This window comes from Ovis aries, chromosome 4 (assembly GCF_016772045.2).
Source record: "Ovis aries strain OAR_USU_Benz2616 breed Rambouillet chromosome 4, ARS-UI_Ramb_v3.0, whole genome shotgun sequence".
Lineage (NCBI taxonomy): Eukaryota > Metazoa > Chordata > Mammalia > Artiodactyla > Bovidae > Ovis > Ovis aries.
In genome coordinates, this window is record NC_056057.1 from 65,449,956 (window position 1) to 65,464,687 (window position 14,732).

A 14,732-nucleotide genomic window follows, 5' to 3' on the forward strand; every position below is an offset into this window, starting at 1 on the left:
CTCATAAGCTCTCAGTGGGATTGGCCAAGGCCTTTGTTGTGCCTGCAACATACCCAAACTCTTCTCTCCACTTAATCATGCTTTCTTTGTCCCCTCAGAGATGTTATTCCCTATAGCACGTCCCATTAAATTTCCTGCACCCAAATCTCCATCCCGGAGTCTGGTCCTAAGGAACTCAACCTGCCACAGAGGTACGATGGCCACTTGGGTGGATGAAAGGTGAGTGTGGTCAGGAGTTATCCTTCATTTTAGACTCCTATTTTCCAAATTCATCCTTGACTCTTCATCTCTCCTCTAGGATAAAGGCAAGACTTTGGAAAGAATTACAAAGCGGGAAATTGTTCATTAGTACTGTCCTCTTCTTTGTGCTTCCCTTTCCATATACTGATATCACTGTCTTCCCCACTTTCTAGGGTCCAACCCACAAAGTCTGACTTAATCTCATAAAATTAACACTAAGCCATTCATTCACAAATGCCTGCATATGTATGATGTTCCAGGCTCTATACTCTCCCTTGGGGATACTGCATTGGCTACACTAATTCACAACCCTAAGGAATATATGTTCTCCTTTGATGAAGTTAAGAATGTTACAGGTCTCATCTGTCATGTCATTAAATGGGCTATGAACGTGAAGATACAGGTGATGCCGGAACACACAGGAGTATCACATAATCTAGCCTTGGGTGGGGAGTATATAAACAAAAACCTTTATGGAGTTAGACAAAATTATAGGCCTTATAAGACCAGCCCTGGAAACATTATCATCGTTTGCTTCTCACATGAAAAAAATGTAGTGCTTAATCACTTTGAGGGATTAATCCATCTTGAGGGATAATTGGTTAATATAGGGAATAAAGTGGCTGCCCCAGTGGCTCAAGGGTAAAGAATCCACCTGCAATGCAGGAGCCACAGGAGACATGGGTTCTATCCCTGGGTTGGGAAGATCCCCAGAGAAAAGCATGGCAACCCACTCCAGTATTCTTGCCTAGAGAATCCACGGACAGCCTAGCGGTCTATGGTCCATGGAGCCGCAGAGTCACACATGACTGAAGAGTCAGACACAACTGAAGCAACTTAGCACGCACACATAGGGAATTAAAGGACATTTTTCTCTAGGACATTTTCATCAACTTGGAAGCAACATTGAATGAACCCATTCTTGGAGGCACCCCCATCCCCTCACATCTGCTCTGTTCTTTCAAATGACCTTGGGAGAGCCTCCAATCACTTAAAAATCTTTTTAGCATGTAGTCCAAAACCTAACCTGCACCATTTATTGGGAGATAGGTTCCACCAATTGACCACATAAGTCCTAGAATCTGAGTATAAAGCTCTTTTGTTTGCCTAAAGCTTCCTTTATCCCTAAGCACTTACACCGGTTGAAAGTAAAGCACATAATTCCACAGGCCACCCCTGGAAAAAACCACCCATGGACCTCCTATGTGCCTGGCCTCCATTTATAAATAAATTAGTCAGTATGCTTTCTATCTTCATGATAGTTCTTCTTTGTAGGGAATACTTAATCATTTATGCCCTCCACTCCATCATCCTTTTCTCCTTATCTAGAGATTTGTGGAGATTACAAAACTATTCATGACAACTGGTGATGTCATGAGTGATGTCGCCATTTAGAGAGGAGAAGAAAATGCTTAAAAATCACACACTTGCAATTCATTTGCTCTTTTATAATTACAAAGGCTTTACAATGTGACATTTTCTTAACTTGTTTTTCTGATATAATGCTTTAATAGTTCAATCAAGAAAGAACACATATGATTTAGCTCTTCCTTGAAGCTGGAACTCAGCAATTTGTTTCCTATGAAAGAACAATGGAATACATTTCCTTAAACATGTTGTATCACAGACTCAAGATGTTATACAGAGAATCATTACCAATATTTATAGTTTCCAATTTTAGGATAAAGCTAAAGATCTTGACAGTTTGCCTGAGCTTAGTTATCATCCTTCCCTTTGTGACCACTGCAGGGAAGAAATGGCCTTTAAGGGGATATCAAGCCACTGCTTCAGGACCAGGGGTTGACTGTGAGGAAGGGTTACCTGTGTGAAGGGAACCCTGGCATGCTACCACCCTTAAGGGAGTTGCTAAGCTTCCAGTACTGAATGTAAGATCTGCCAGGCTAACCTACAAAATTCCCTGTAACCCACAATATACATTCACGTAACTCACTATACCATCAACATATAACCCACAATTCCATGTAACCCACACCACCATCAACAGCATTAGGAGTTAAGTATGAAAACCGGCATAAAAATAACATTCCACAATATTGAAAGGCTTTGTCTCTAATCTTGAAAGGTAAGGCCTTCCTTACAAGGTATGTCTGTTACCTGGGTAGAACCCTGCTGTTTGTTGTTGCTCATAAGCAGTGTTAGTTTGGAGGCCAGAACAGACACCAAGTAGGAAACCCCAAAGTCCAAAGAGCAAATCGTAAGACAAACTGAACACAGGATAGATGCCAACCTCTAGAGCTGCTGGATATTTCCTACACTTTATAATATCTGCCTCTGATCTCTGTTAATTTGTAAGGGACCTTGGTTTTTTATCTCCTACCGTTACCTGAGAGAAGAAGGGATTTATACATTAAATAGTCCAAGATGCTTAAAAAACAAAAGAAAAAAAACCCCACATCTTTCAAGAAAATGACCAATCTTCAAGACACTATTCCATACGATTCTATAGTTTGTGGCAGCAAAAAATATCATTGGCCAAAAATAAGACAATTTATAGAAGAGAGCCTTCAGCCTGGAAATTAAAATGTTGACTGTGTAACCTGGAGTAAACTGAGTTCACATTATCTTCTTCACGGAAGAAGTCAATCAGGTTTTGGGTTTTTTTTTTTTTGGCCGCACCACGTAGCTTATGAGATCTTAGTTTCCCAATCAGGATAAGGATTGAACCCCAGCAACTTGGTTGTGAAAGCAATCAGTCCTAGCCGCTGGACTGCCAGGAAATTTCCCAGACTTTCTTTCAGACATGGCCAAAGGAGAAAGTGCTGAAAACTACAATATTGTGAAGGGGGAGGGTAAATTTATAACTGATGCTGCTGCTGCTGCTGCTAAGTCATTTCAGTCATGTCCGACTCTCTGCAACCCCAGAGATGGCAGCCCACCAGGCTCCGCCATCCCTGGGATTCTCTAGGCAAGAACACTGGAGTGGGCTGCCATTTCCTTCTCCAATGCATGAAAGTGAAAAGTGAAAGTGAAGTCATTCAGTCGTGACTGACTCTTCGCGACCCCATGGACCGCAGCCTACCAGACTCCCCGTCCATGGGATTTTCCAGGCAAGAGTACTGGAGTGGGTTGCCATTGCCTTCTCCGTATAACTGATGTGATTTCCCCAAATAGAAAAAGATTCCCTTGCGCTCTGATGGGAAACCACATGGGGAATGTAGAAGACGACTAAAGGCAAGGTGGCTGGTGTTTTAGTTTATTCATTTTGCAATTTAGACATTGCAGTCTAGGGCTCACACATCTGGAATGGTCTCATTCGTTATGGAGCTTACACAATGCTTCCATTTCTTGTGCATGAGTGGTCTCTAAACACAGTGGCTGAGAACAATCTCTCTTGCCATCTTTTATAAGCAGGGACTAAACACACCAAAGCCAAAAAAGTGCTCATGTGAAGTCACCCTGTTTTTAAAAATCCCTTCCAAATTACTGAGCATGAACTGAATTTATGATTACAGCCAAGAGTTAAGAGGTGACAATACCCCAACTTCTAAATGGACATAGTAGGCTTAAACATGTCAGGTCCAAAGGTTTGGGGACTAAGACTGGAACCAAACTTCCCTGGGGCCTTTATGTGTCCCATTCTTCATTTACCTGCTTTGCTCCTTTCTTTGCACCCCTAGATATAATCATCTCCCAAAGCTCTCCTTAGGGTCATCCCTCCCTCCCCACTCCTGTCACCTGTACCCCACCAGTCCTAGGATGGTCCAGGTGTGGATGGGCTGCTAGTCCAGTCCCTCTATCTCAGCATTCTACACTTCTCCCAACCACAACCCACACAGCGAAGCAAAGCAACTTCTCTTCCCAAGTTAACTCTTTTCCATGGAAGTTACCATTTTTTTCCATGTACTCAAGTGCAAACTCCAACCTTTTAAAGATATAGTTGTATTAGGCCTCTCATATGTCTGTCTTATACTCATGCAAGTCAGGATCCTCATCACTTTGTTCTGTTGAATTGCAACACTTTTTGTTGAATAAAACTGATTTTCAGCCATATAGCCACTCTCCATTCCAATTTCTCCTATAAAATACTTTATATGCTGGTTGAAATTCCTACAGCCCCTTTATTTCATTTCTCTACTCAGTCTGAATTAGCCACTTACTGCCTACAGGAGAAAGTCTATAAGGGAAGAGAAACACACTGACTTTACCCCATTCTCAGCCTCCTTCCCAGTTCCTCACAATTCTTCCCTCCAGCAGGATAATCTCAAACAGAATCCTGCCGTGGCTGTCCATCTGAGCTCATGCTGCTGTCTCTATTCCCGCTCCAAACTTTGTGCTTTTATTTCCAAAAGTGAAGTCGCTTGGTTGTGTCGGACCCTTTGAGACCCCACGGACTGTAGCCTACCAGGCTCCTCCATCCATGGGATTTTCCAGGCAAGAATATTGGAGTGGGTTGCCATTTCCTCGTCCAGAAGATCTTCCTGACCCAGGGACTGAACCCAGGTCTCCTGCATTGTAGGCAGATGCTTTACCGTCTGAGCCACCAGGGAAGTCCATTTATTTCCAAACAGATCCTAAATTTGTGTGGAAAGTCTCTGCCTGCATGTGGACTGCCCATTCTCAGTCATCCAGCTAGATGTCCTCCTGACTACCACAGCCCACCACCACCCAGCTCTCTATCATCTTCTACTGGAGCACTTCATTTCACATTACACTGAAATTTCCTGGAGTGCAAAAATTCTAACAGAGTCTCTTTGCAAATCCTTTGAATGTGGACAGTACAGTTTAAGTGACAACACACTTTCAAAATGAAGAAATGCTATTGATTCACCTGGTACGGAACCAGCACAACCAATTAGTATACCATATTAGTATAGTCACTTACACTCCAGTGATTTTTGAGGCTCTCCTGGACTGCAGTCCCTCCTTGTTGGCCATGGTGGGTGTGCTTTGGAGCCTGACACCAGTGCTTTCACAGCCATCCTGTCGTTTCCACTGGTAAACTGCAGGGCACGCTCATATTCACCACGAACTTGTAACAATTTGCACTAATTTCTGGTGGGCCACACCGTAAGTTGGGGAGGGAGAGAGTTCTCCGGCAGCATCCTGATTATCCTTCCAGCCTCATAAGACCTTCCTTTGGAAGATGTCAGAGGACTCTGTGGACTCACTTCTTCAAGGAGGCATCCTACCTCATCCATGTCACCCTCCTTTTCCAACTCAGAGTCTCTGAATCCTCAGGAAGCACAATGGTCAAAGCAGCTCTTTTCTTCAGCAAATAGGCTGTCTTAATATTTGAGAAGCTGCTCAGCTCTTTCAGCTTCCAGCCTTTCAGAGTCTTTTTAATCTTTGCACATGTTTTCAAGTTCTCATTATACACCTTCCCCAATCTCATCGTTCATGATCATTTCCTCTTTATCTGCACTTAATTTCCTATTGGTGTCTGGTTTTGCTGTCTGATGCTGTCTCTTCACCCCTGGGGAGCATTTGCTGGGGGATTTCTCTACCTGAGCTTCAGAGCAACCCATGTCACACTGGATGCCCTCATCCACTTTGTTGACCTGGGCCAACCAGGTAGGGGAGGGAACTTGCCCCTCACAGCCATTGTTCTCCACCTTATAGACTTCATCCTGGCTCCTGCTCCCCACTGACATCTGCTCTGCTCCCCTCCTACCACTCACTTCCTGAAGACTCAGGGGAATTCTCAGACTATTCCTCAGTCTACCAACTCATACTGCACTGGATGCCCTCATCTACTTTGCTGACCTGAGCCAAGCAGGGAGGGGACGAGACAGGCATCTCAGGGTAGCTGTTGCACTCTACCTCTTCACCCACAGTCTCAGGGGAGCCATGGCTCCTGCTACTGGTTTCTGGCATACTTTCCCCTGCAGTAAAGGGCTTGAGATGATTCTGAATGTAGGCTCAGGTCTTTAACTGCTTCCATGCTGGTGCAGAGTGGAGCATGAAGCTTCCTGATGAAGCTTGTTCCTATCTCTAGCAGACTAGTACAGTTTTGAATTGGGGGTATTCTGGATCTCATCTCTGTCATTTGGAGGTGGTGGGTTTGGGAAAGAGTTGCATATCTCTTATTTTCCTCACCCAAGTTCATCTCTATGATAAATCCTGACTTTAACATCTCATCATGTCTTACAACATCAAGATACTACTCCGACTGGACAACTCCGTGTTCATCTTTATATGCAAAGTGGTCTCCACCCTCATGAGGTTATAAAGCACACCTCTACGTTTACAGGAACTCTGTGAAATGCCATTGTGCTGCAGTACGTTCTCTTGCATAGTTTTACCATAAGCCACATCATACAAACCCACAGTTTGTTTCAGTGATTCCAGAATTTTATTATAGAGGATCCTTTGCCCTATTCTAGCCTCCTTGGCTCTTTCTTGGATGCATAGCTTCCTTGAGGTGCGTTTCTATACAGTGTAATTAGAAGGGCTCTTGCCATTTAGCTCCCTCTTCTGGGCAACAAAAATCAAAGCCTCATATGTTTCTTGATGAATGTTGTCAGTTACAATGTCCCTATTAGGGATATTAGTCACCCTTCCTATGTCATGGATTTTGCCTTCTGAGTGCACATCTTGTTTTCTTATTCATGTTTTCAGCCTGTTGAGGTTCAGTATGCGTGTGTTTCATTTTCATTTCTTCCCCATAGCCACCATATTGTTGGAATTGTCCCACATTATAAGACATAGGGACTGTGGGTCTTCAATTAAGGATAGTGGGCAATGAGTACTGAGGAACAGGAAGGCAGGATCCTCACTGAGCACCGTAGAACGTGGAAAATACAGACTTCCATTTCTGAAACCTAGAAAGAGAAGGGGATAGTAATTTTATCTCTTGAAGCCAGTCACAACATTCAGCCAGTGCACACCTGTACATCCATACCAATTGTTTGTTGGGTTTTTTTTTTAACCAATTGTTAAAATACTGAGTTTACTCTATGCCATTTGGTTAACAGCCCCTAGTTCCTCCCTGCAGAGAAGGCAATGGCACCCCACTCCAGTACTCTTGCCTGGAAAATCCCATGGACGGAGGAGCCTGGTAGGCTGCAGTCCATGGGGTCGCTAAGAGTCAGACACGACTGAGGGACTTCACTTTCACTCTTCACTTTCATGCACTGGAGAAGGAAATGGCAACCCACTCCAGTGTTGTTGCCTGGAGAATCCCAGGGACGGGGGAGCCTGGTGGGCTGCCGTCTCTGGGGTCACACAGAGTCGGACACGACTGAAGCGACTTAGCAGCAACAGCAGTTCCTCCCTGGACATTTGCAGAAGTCAACCAAGGAGGGAGGAATGACTATATCAGTGGGGCCTCCAGAACCCCTCTTCACATTAGAACAGCTCTAGGGCAGGCATCTATTCCACCTGGTTGATTCCCAGGCCATCAGTTGGGCAGCATACTAAGAACAGCACTCCCAACTTTGTAGCCTTTTAAAAGAGACCAAGCACATACCAGGTATAACTCAGGCTAGTCATGGTTACAAGAAAAATAATACCAGACCTTACAGAGCAAAAGGGAACAAAAGTTCTTTGGATTTAAAATCCTTCCTAAGCCTATGTATTCATCACTATTCATTCACACACACACACACACACACACACACATTTCCCCCCATTTCCACTCTTAGGGATAACCACTGCAGTGGTGTCAATAACATCAGACACGTTTCTCTCATATAAATACATTTTGGGGAAAGGCATCTGACATTGCCAGACAGATTTGTACAACTAACAAGTGAAGCCAAGATGAAACTTCTAACTATATAAAAGAAATGGTAGTTACATTCAAATCAGTGTTGTGCAGCTGATCTCATGAACTCAGTTTCACTGTCGAGGAATGCATCAGTGTGCCTCTTGTACTTGACCTAATATTTTGTATAAGCATATGCATGTGGGTATTTTCCTTTACTGAAGGAAAAGGAAGTCTCAGCGTGGATTTCAACATTGTCTTAAGAGGTTTGTTGTTGTTGTTTAGCTGCTAAGTTGTGTCCAACTCTTTTGTGACCCTATGGACTACGGCCTGCCAGGCTCCTCTGTCCATGGGATTTCCCAGGCAAGAATACTAGAGTGGGTTGCCATTTGCTCCTTCAGGGTATCTTCCCGACCCAGGGATTGAACCCATGTCTCCTACTTGGCAGGAGGATTCTTTACCAGTGAGCCACCTGGGAAGCCCTCTTAAGAGGTTAGAAGTTACAAAAGGTAGTTCATGTAACCATAGAGACAGATAACTTCAAAGCTAGTCCGTGGAGGGCCAGATCTGGAACTCTTGTTGAAACTATTGGAAGAGTATGTTCTTTTCCTGGATGACTAGCCACAGAATCATTATAGGCCTAGAAATGTTGTGAGCATCTTTGCCACTCTGAAATAGTGGCTAACAGTTAGGCCAACACAGAGAAAGTCAAAACCTAGAATGAGAGGGAAATAGACTAAAAAATGGATTATGTCTTTGGAGTCCCCATCTAGCTAACCAGAAGTTGACTAGATGGCTTTACTCTTGGAATTTTATACATTTCTTTTTTCACTAAAGTCTGAATTCTGTTGGAATAGGAAAAAAAAAATACAAATTTTATTCCTACTCGCAGCACTCACCACTTTAATTCTCCTAAACCACAACTCTAAAGGACAAACAATTTAAACCTGAGGGGGAATGGTGTGGAAAAATCACAGAGGCATCTCAACCTGTTAATTCAAAGAATATTTAAGATACACTATGAACTGTTTTCTGTTAGAACCCCCTACCCTCTGTACTCAACAATTTTCCCCTTAAAATTCTTGTCTCTGTACCATTTTGAAACAGCATTTCAACATCTGTACTAATTAGGGAATCTCCAGAGAAACAGACCCAATGGTTTATATATAGTAAGGTTTCTTGAAGGAAGTGGCTCGTGGTGGAGTTGCTAGTCCAACATCTGCCAGGTAGAGACACAGTGAGGAACTGTAGGTCATAGGCCATAAGCTGGCTCAAGGTTCTCTTGCTCAGATTGTGACTACTATTCATCTGAGAACAGTCATTGATGCATTCAAAGCTCTCCTCATCACACCTGGCTTTTTATTTGGAAAAGTTACACTATATATACAACAGGCTTTATCTACAGCAGGATACTTGGGAGAATCACCCCATGGATCCTCTTGCCTGCCCACAGCCCTTCCCCCAATGCGCTGAATGAAATCCTAGATGTTTGCCTTCCAGACATTTTCAAATCTTATTTGTCTATCTTCTTCCAAACTACTTTTCTGACATCACCATAACAGCTTTTAGAACCTTTCAGTTCAGTTCAGTTGCTCAGTCGTGTCCGACTCTTTGCGACCCCATGAATCGCAGCATACCAGGTCCATCACCATTTCCCGGAGTTCACTCAGACTCACATCCATCGAGTCCGTGATACCATCCAGCCATCTCATCCTCTGTCGTCCCCTTCTCCTCCTGCCGCCAATCCCTCCCAGCATCAGAGTCTTTTCCAATCAGTCAACTCTTCACATGAGGTGGCCAAAGTACTGGAGTTTCAGCTTTAGCATCATTCCTTCCAAAGAAATCCCACGGCTGATATCCTTCAGAATGGACTGGTTGGATCTCCTCGCAGTCCAAGGGACTCTCAAGAGTCTTCTCCAGCACCACAGTTCAAAAGCATCAATTCTTCGGCACTCAGCCTTCTTCACAGTCCAACTCTCACATCCATACATGACCACAGGAAAAACAATAGCCTTGACTAGACGGACCTTAGTCAGCAAAGTAATGTCTCTGCTTTTGAATATACTATCTAGGTTGGTCATAACTTTCCTTCCAAGGAGTAAGCGTCTTTTAATTTCATGGCTGCAGTCACCATCTGCAGTGATTTTGGAGCCCCCCAAAATAAAGTCTGACACTGTTTCCACTGTTTCCCCATCTATTTCCATGAAGTGATGGGACCAGATGCCATGATCTTCGTTTTCTGAATGTTGAGCTTTAAGCCATCTTTTTCACTCTCCTCTTTCACTTTCATCAAGAGTCTTTTTAGTTCCTCTTCACTTTCTGCCATAAGGGTGGTGTCATCTGCATATCTGAGGTTATTGATATTACTCCCGGCAATCTTGATTCCAGCTTGTATTTCTTCCAGTCCAGCATTTCTCATGATGTACTCTGCATATAAGTTAAATAAGCATGGTGACAATATACAGCCTTGACGTACTCCTTTTCCTATTTGGAACCAGTCTGTTGTTCCATGTCCAGTTCTAACTGTTGCTTCCTGACCTGCATACAGATTTCTCAAGAGGCAGGTCAGGTGGTCTGGTATTCCCATCTCTTCCAGAATTTTCCACAGTTTATGGTGATCCACACAGTCAAAGGCTTTGGCATAGTCAATAAGGCAGAAATAGATGTTTTTCTGGAACTCTCTTGCTTTCCCCATGATCCAGCGGATGTTGGCAATTTGATCTCTGGTTCCTCTGCCTTTTCGAAAACCAGCTTGAACATCAGGAAGTTCACGGTTCACGTATTGCTGAAGCCTGGCTTGGAGAATTTTGAGCATGACTTTACTAGCATGTGAGATGAGTGCAATTGTGCAGTTGTTTGAGCATTCTTTGGCCTTGCCTTTCTTTGGAATTGGAATGAAAACTGACCTTTTCCCGTCCTGTGGCCACTGCTGAGTTTTCCAAATTTGCTGCCATATTGAGTGCAGCACTTTCACAGCATCATCTTTCAGGATTTGAAATAGCTCAACTGGAATTCCATCACCTCCACTAGCTTTGTTTGTAGTGATGCTTCCTAAGGCCCACTCGACTTCACATTCCAAGATGTCTGGCTCTAGATTCGTGATCACATCGTCATGATTATCTTGGTTGTGAATATCTTTTTTGCACAGTTCTTCTGTGTGTTCTTGCCACCTCTTCTTAATATCTTCTGCTTCTGTTAGGTCCAGACCATTTCTGTCCTTTATCGAGCCCATCTTTGCATGAAATGTTCCCTTGGTATCTCTAATTTTCTTGAAGAGATCTCTAGTCTTTCCCATTCTGTTCTTTTCCTCTATTTCTTTGCATTGATCACTAAGGAAGGCTTTCTTATCTCTTCTTGCTATTCTTTGGAACTCTGCATTCAGATGCCTATATCTTTCCTTTTCTCCTTTGCTTTTTGCCTCTGTTCTTTTCACAGCTATTTGTAAGCCCTCTCCAGACAGCCATTTTGCTTTTTTGCATTTCTTTTCCATGGGGATGGTCTTGATCCCTGTCTCCTGTACAATGTCACGAACCTCATTCCATAGTTTACCAGGCACTCTATCAGATTTAGTCCCTTAAATCTATTTCTCACTTCCACTGTATAATCATAAGGGATTTGATTTAGGTCATACCTGAATGGTCTAGTGGTTTTCCCTACTTTCTTCAATTTTAGTCTGAATTTGGCAATAAGGAGTTCATGATCTGAGCCACAGTCAGCTCCTGGTCTTGTTTTTGCTGACTGTATAGAGCTTCTCCATCTTTGGCTGCAAAGAATATAATCAATCTGATTTTGGTGTTGACCATCTGGTGATGTCCATGTATAGAGTCTTCTCTTGTGTTGTTGGAGGAGGGTGTTTGCTATGACCAGTGCATTTTCTTGGCAAAACTCTATTAGTCTTTGCCTGCTTCATTCTGCATTCCAAGGCCAAATTTGCCTGTTACTCCAGGTGTTTCTTGACTTTCTACTTTTGCATTCCAGTCCCCTATAATGAAAAGGACATCTTTTTTGGGTGTTACTTCTAAAAGATCTTGTAGGTCTTCATAAAACCGTTCAACTTCAGTTTCTTCAGCGTTACTGGTTGGGGCATAGACTTGGATAACTGTGATATTGAATGGTTTGCCTTGGAGACGAACAGAGATCATTCTGTCGTTTTGAGATTGCATCCAAGTACTGCATTTTGGATTCTCTTGTTGACCATGATGGCTACTCCCTTTTTTCTGAGGGATTCCTGCCTGCAGTAGTAGATATAATGGTCATCTGAGTTAAATTCACCCATTCCAGTCCATTTTAGTTCATTGATTCCTAGAATGTCGACGTTCACCCTTGCACCTCTTGTTTGACCACTTCCAATTTGCCTTGATTCATGGACCTGACATTCCAGGTTCCTATGCAATATTGCTCTTTACAGCATCGGATCTTGCTTCTATTGCCAGTCACATCCACAGCTGGGTATTGTTTTTGCTTTGGCTCCATCCCTTCATTCTTTCTGGAGTTATTTCTCCACTGATCTCCAGTAGCATATTGGGCACCTAATGACCTGGGGAGTTCCTCTTTCAGTATCCTATCATTTTGCCTTTTCATACTGTTCATGGGGTTCTCAAGGCAAGAATACTGAAGTGGCTTGCCATTCCCTTCTCCAGTGGACCACATTCTGTCAGACCTCTCCACCATGACCCGCCCATCTTGGGTTGCCCACGGGCATGGCTTGGTTTCATTGAGTTAGACAAGGCTGTGGTCCTAGTGTGATTAGACTGACTAGTTTTCTGTGAGTATGGTTTCAGTGTGTCTGCCCTCTGATGCCCTCTTGCAACATCTACCATCTTACTTGGGTTTCTCTTACCTTGGGCGTGGGGTATCTCTTCACGGTTGCTCCAGCAAAGCATATTACAGGGGACTAGAAACCTCTAGGGCACCTCTTTCAGCCAGACTAATCTCTCACAACATGAGAAGACTTTGATTGGATTATGCTGTGAGCCTGGGCCAGTCACTGACTGGGAGCCTTGGCTCCCTAGTTTGAGAAACAAGCACAGTAACAATACTGAGCTCATGGGTTGTTGAGGTCAAATGAGAGAACCTACTTTTAGTATTTAACAGAGTAGCTGGCATATAGCTAGAATTAGAATGTTTCCTATTAACCTGAACTACAAACACTGCCCCACGTCTGCCACAGTCTCTTGTGTGATCACAGGGTGAAGGGATGTAATGGACAGAGGTGTTAGAAAACCTTCAGGCTTTGGTTTACAGGGAGGGCCCGTAATCCCACTGAACCTCCTTGGGCATTCAGATTCCTCACCTGCCCCAGAAATGGAGAGGGGATTACAGGCAGGATTCTGGACCCAGGTGAGGCTGCTTGGCCTTGGGCGGCACATAGAAGAAAAAGATCTGGAGTTACTGCCCTCAATTTTTTTGTTGTTCCCTGACCAGTTTATTTTTGCTGAAAAAAATAGCATGTTCGTAGTCAGAAAAGGACAGCTGCACTCCACCCTGTAAAGTGTTGTGGAGTAAGAGAATCATCTTCGTTCCCGTCAGGCCTGGGAGCCTGGATGGCAGGTCGCTTACCTTGCCTTCCCGCTGGCCTGGATGCGTTGCCCTGCATGCGTTACGACCAAGGGAGCAGTGCCCAGAGGCCCGGGCGCACGTCGTGCTGAGCGAGTCTGGCTCCCCAACCAGCCCCATCTTGGGAAGATGAGGCCTTGGAGGCGTGGGGGCCCTCAGCGTCTGGCGCCAAAGCCTGGGGCCGCGCCCAGCGGCTGCAGTGGAAGAGGGGGCTTAGGCCCAGCTGCACTGCCCTTGTCCGCAGCCTCTCCAGCACGCCCCTCAGCTTCCGCCACAGTCTGAACCCCTCCCCAGTCCCGGAGTCCTGGCCTCGTCTCCGCGTCTCCTAACATCCTCCTCCCTGTAGGCCGTTCTGTCCCTAAGACCTCCAAACCCTGCGCCCCCATGCCCTGTACGACGCTGTGTTCCCATTAGCGACACCAACCTGCTCTAGCTTGACGTCTGCGACTGCAAGCCTCTAGGCAATTGGAAGTGGTGGAGCAGAGAACCCGGGCTAGTTAGACCTCACTGCCCATGGCCAAGGCCCCAGCCTTTATTCGGGCGTCTGGACCTGCACGTGCAGCTTCTTCCGCAGGCCCCGCCCCTGCGCTTGCGCCCTGTCGGAGCTCCCAGGCCAGACTGCCCAGACAGAAGGCGCTGGAAGACGCCGGTGCTGAGACTTGTTGGAGGTAAATGGTCCTCTCCACCCACTCTGGAGTGAACCCCAGTTCTCCCTTCTGCACACCCCTGTGAGCGTGGGGGCCCTGACCCTGGCTCTTCTAGAGGACAGAGCGCTTCTGCCCCTCCCCCGCGACTGTCCCCTCCTCAGAGTGTGTTGAGTTAGGACGGGTCACAGCTGCTTCTCTGAGCTCCTGGCCTCCTTCCTTACTTGGGCACAAAGCCGCTGACACAAGGAAGAGAAGCCTACCGAGGAGAAGAGACGAAGGAGGCCAACCTGGACGACAGACAGACCTGAGAGGAGAAAGATTTCTACAGGTGGGGTAAGCAAGCGTGCTTCATGCTGCTGAGAGCAGCATCTCGGGGGAAGGGGCTTCAGTGATGAGGACGCTAGTGGTCGGGGGCAGTGGTGCTACAGGGACGTGTGGGCATCGTCTCTGGGGTGAGGGGGTGGGCAGTGAGAAGGGGAAGCTGATGAGTAGAGTACTCTGTGTGTGAATGGAAGATAAGCTATAGGACAGTAATGGAGGGGAGTCATGGGGTTGTAAGGAGGATTTGTGGGGTTTTCAGATTTTTTTTTTTTTAATGAGAGGAATTGAGGTGTATTTATCTC

At 45.0% G+C, this 14,732-nt stretch overlaps 1 long non-coding RNA gene and 1 pseudogene across 1 annotated transcript; both read right to left on the bottom strand.

The window, feature by feature from the left end:
• Positions 1-1,670: 1,670 nt before the first annotated feature.
• On the bottom strand, positions 1,671-14,000 carry LOC132659689 (uncharacterized). The gene is made up of 2 exons (XR_009600411.1): positions 13,887-14,000; positions 1,671-7,022 (listed from the first exon to the last, which is right to left on the bottom strand). It is a non-coding gene; the product is annotated as an uncharacterized LOC132659689 (long non-coding RNA).
• On the bottom strand, positions 10,339-12,666 carry LOC132659688 (craniofacial development protein 2-like; annotated as a pseudogene).
• Positions 14,001-14,732: the final 732 nt, after the last annotated feature.